The sequence below is a fragment of the Hyalella azteca genome, unplaced genomic scaffold (genome assembly GCF_000764305.2).
Source record: "Hyalella azteca isolate HAZT.00-mixed unplaced genomic scaffold, Hazt_2.0.2 contig8769, whole genome shotgun sequence".
Classification (NCBI taxonomy): Eukaryota; Metazoa; Arthropoda; class Malacostraca; order Amphipoda; family Hyalellidae; genus Hyalella; species Hyalella azteca.
Genome location: NW_025938854.1, coordinates 82050 through 86951, shown reverse-complemented (window position 1 = coordinate 86951; position 4902 = coordinate 82050).

The following is a 4902-nucleotide window of genomic DNA, read 5'->3' as shown; positions in this document are numbered from 1 at the left end:
TAGAAGAAGGAAAGAAAACGAATGTTAAATAGTGGCAATTTTAAATCAAAATAAACTAGTATGGTAACAAGATGGTTCTATAGTTGTCGCTGCTTCGGCAAGATGCCGAGAGTTCCATGAGGCGTCGGGAGCCACGCCAAGCCTGACCACACCTGAACACAGCACACAACGTACTACGAATACGACGAGTCGATGACTACCTCAGCCTGACTCCGGAACAGACAAGTGTGACGGGCAGCACCCACAGTTCGTTCTCACTTTTAAATCTCACACGTACATGTAATACTAATGGCAAAACATATGATTAATGTAAGTTGAATATTCCTGGACGAATTCTAGTCTAGCATAATTGAAACTTAACGTGTACATCAATATGTACATGTTAACAGGTACATAACGCCATTTGAATCAACAGGGAGTAATTAGAAGTCTACGAAGAGGCTCGCTTGACGAGCTATTCTCACATTGTGAAGGTTTTAATGAAAGCTAATTTACCACAATACGCACATCTAATTTCTGCTGGGGTCAAATTATGGAAGGTAATGATTACGGCGTGGTCAAAGCATCTTCAATCAACACATTTTCAAACCAAACAAAGCTACAGAATTATCAGCACCAGCACTGAGATATGATAATGAGCATGTAGTGACTTCAATTCGGATACCGTCTCCACGTACGCACGATGAGCCACGACCATAGCCCATAAGTACCAGCGCTCTCAAGTCGTGATTATCAGCTCTAACAGCGAGCAATTTCACTCAATCTGGAGTGAAGGAAAATACAAATCATGGTGATGAATTAAGTAAACTAAATGAAATAACACCGGCTGAACTCAAGTTGCTTGCAGCTGGTACAAGTAGCTGCAGCAGGTGCTGACAGTTGCAGCTGATGAAGGCAGTTACAGTTGGTGTAAATAGGTCCAGCAGATGCAGACACTTGCTTTTGATGCAAGCAGCGGCAGTTGGTACAGAATGTCATCAGTTGCTTCTGGATCATGCAGTTGCAACTCGGGCATGCAGTTGCAATTGGTACAGGTGTTTTAGATGAAGGTTGCAGATGGTGAACAGGAAATGGGCATACGCCTTGACCCTCTCCTTCCTACCAGTTGGCTTGCTGTGGTGGTGACGAGACAGGTGGTGACGAGACAGGTGGTGACGAGACACAGGTGGTGACGAGACAGGTGGTGACGGAAGACAGGTGGTGACGGAAGACAGGTGGTGACGGAAGACAGGTGGTGACGGAAGACAGGTGGTGACGAGACAGGTGGCGACGAGACAGGTGGTGACGAGACAGGTGGTAACGAGACAGGTGGCGACGAGACAGGTGGCGACGAGACACAGGTGATGACGAGACACAGGTGGTGACGAAAGACATGTGGTGACGAGAGACAGGTGGTGACGAGAGACAGGTGGTGACGAGAGACAGGTGGTGACGAGAGACAGGTGGTGACGAGACAGGTGGTAACGAGACAGGTGGTGACGAGACAGGTGGTGACGAGACACAGGTGGTGACGAGACACAGGTGGTGACGAAAGACATGTGGTGACGAGAGACAGGTGGTGACGAGACAGGTGGTGATGAGACAGGTGGTGACGAGACAGGTGGTGACGAGACAGGTGGTGACGAGACAGGTGGTGACGAGACAGGTGGTGACGAGACAGGTGGTGACGAGACAGGTGGTGACGGAAGACAGGTGGTGACGGAAGACAGGAGGTGATAAGACAGGAGGTGATATGATAGGAGGTGATAAGACAGACGGTGATAAGACAGGTGGTGATAAGATAGGTGATGACGAGACAGGTGATAAGACAGGAGGTGATAAGACAGGAGGTGATAAGACATGAGGTGATAAGACAGGTGGTGATGAGACAGGTGGTGATAAGACAGGTGGTGACGAGAGACAGGTGGTGACGAGAGACAGGTGGTGACGAGAGACAGGTGGTGACGAGAGACAGGTGGTGACGAGAGACAGGTGGTGACGAGAGACATGTGGTGACGAGACAGGTGGTGACTAGACAGGAGGCAACAAGGCACTGGTAACGAGACGTCGACGTCGTGCAACCCAGTTTACCACTTGAGCTCTGCGCGAGAACCATCTAGAGTTCTAGACGTTTGGCACCCAGTTTATCTCAACTTGAGCTCTGCGCTAGAACCATCTAGACTTTTGCCACCCAGTTTACCTCAATTTGAGCTCTGCGCTAGAACCATCTAGACGTTTGGCACCCAGTTTATCTCAACTTGAATCTGCTCTAGAACCATCTAGAGGTCGTGCATTATCTGTTAGGAAGCTGCAAGAATCGATAGAGGTCAACTATGTATGGCAACCCATACATAGCGCTTGCTTTTCATTCATGAAACCTGGAGATTTCAAATTTAATTCATGCAGTGAGAATTCATCAACCAATTACGTGTCGTGCCCGCGTAGACCAGGATGTCAATCGTTCACCTGACAGGCTGACACAACTGATTTCATATCTGTAATGAGATCATTACGACATAATAGCCATAAGGTTTGCGCTCCCGGTACCTGCACACGTACGTAACTTCATCTCTGCATTTATGTGTTAAATTTATAATCTTGCTGTACTACTACACGTGGTAAAGTTGCGGAAATATAGATGGATTTCAAAATCTTCTTTGAATAATATATTTGTATGCATTTAATTTCCGGAGTTCTTGGAATTTAAGTAAACGGCTCGCTGACGACATGTAAGCCTGGGCAGATTAGGCCCGTTTATTCATTTCGCTTATCCTAGGCTATAATCCACCAAAATAATCCGACAAATGAAAGAATTTGACTGTTATATCCATTGATTTAAAACGTTATTCATATTAAATAGGTCGATGGAGATTTACATGTAACATTGATGGCACACTTGAACATTGCAAACTGAAAATTTACGAAGCTCTGCAGACTAACGCGACTGCCGTAGTTAGGTCCAGACGAAGTCAGGTAGGAAATAATCCAACTCGATCGCCTTCTTGACTAAAATATCGGCGCAGTCAGGTACGGCACTAGGTTTTTGGGACAGGGGTGGCTAGCTTTCAGGTTTGGCAAAGCCTTCTAAGATATATTTTAATGCTGAATTTAATATTATTATTATGGGTGCATGAGAATATTTTAGGGGGCTAAAGCCCCTCTAAAAATAGACCTTATGACGCCACTGGGAGTAATCTGTATTTTGTTCAGAACTTGCGTTACTTGGCTTGAAGACTGCCTTAATATCATGAATACAATTCATTCCCAGCTCACGCCTTGTATTAACACGTATATTTTCCCATTCGGACTTCCAAACAAACATTTCTCATACATTCTATTTACGTTTGTCGAACGTCTGTCACTTATTTTCTACCCTTTCTTTACTTATACCACAAAATTGTATCAACATTTCTCACACATCTGTAATAGCCTAATGGTTCAATACTTTAACAATGCATCTCCATAAGATTTTAATAAACTTTCCACTAAATTTTAAAATAATCGCCTTGCACAGCGTTCCTTCCATCTCCAAATATTCATGAAACAATGTCCCCAACTTATCAAAACTATCTAGATCTAATTTAGCAATGCATCGGATCTTGTTAAGAATAGCAATTCACTTGTGCATTTGGCAATGCACCCCATACATTACTGGGGAACGTAGTTTTTTTAATAAGAACATTACTAAGGTGCGGGATTAACCAAGTGATTCTCCAAAGGTTTATACTGGGGCGCGTTTCTTTAACAAGGATATACTGGATTGCTTATTCTTAATAAGATCCAATGCATCATCCAGGAATCCAGGTAATGAAATTAAAATATATTTTTCATGAACTATCTATTTATTCCGCATACATTTTCCACTTATTGAAAAGCCTTTAATCATAATTCGAACCAGTTATCTGTCTCTTGGATCGCTTCAAACTCTTTATCTAATCAACTAAAAATTACTAAATGCATATTTTTATTGGTGTCAAACGTACACATGTCATGCATATTCAACATATCTCTTACCTGACATTTTTTCAAAGAAAACATTTTTGCTCATCTTGGAACCAGCCTTCTGAAGCTAGCTTAGTAAACTCACCCTCTAAATATTTGGGTAAATTTCAATTTGGTTATCCGAGCGCAATAGCATAATACCCATTATGTAGGGAAACAAGCATACGAGCCCGGCGTTGCACTGAAAATATAATCTATGAGACTAGAAAATTCCTTCAATTTTCTAACTCAAGTATTTAGGATAAGTGTCGTATATGGACAAAGCAAGCCAAACACACATACAAACTTCTACAAATAAATGTTAGGTAAACAAGATTTGAAACTTTAGATTAGGACGGTCTATACTATTAAGTTTTCATATTCCATTGGCGCCTCAGGACATAATGTTATATGGATCAAACGTTGTGCCGCCCCCGCATAAACCTAAGTGAGCCGCTGCGCGGAGAATTTTTCAATGTTACAAGTGCATACGGGCCGGAGTACGAGGCGACTAATTCGGCGACTGTACGCTGATTCAAAATTCGACAGTCGTTAATTGTTCGATAAACTTTGGATAGCATATCTCATGGTTCAATATAACACAAAAAGCCATAGAATTCGATAATCATGGACATGATGCTTTAAGCTGAATATGTACAAATTGAAAAATCTCAGAAAAAATTTTAGACAGCGACTCAAAAACTTAGTTTGGACCCAGTTTCTGAGAGATTAGGTTAGCCATTGGAGGCACATCGAAGAAGTTATATCGCCCATCAGAACGTAAATGGAGAGAGAAAATAATTATGAAAATTACTTAAGCTGAATATGAGATATTGATTTGTAAAAAAATCAAAACAAAAGTTGGGAAATAACCTCGGTGGCTACTTAGGTAACGAAAACATAAAATCGAAATAATTCAAAATCAAGGCTTTTATAACTCAA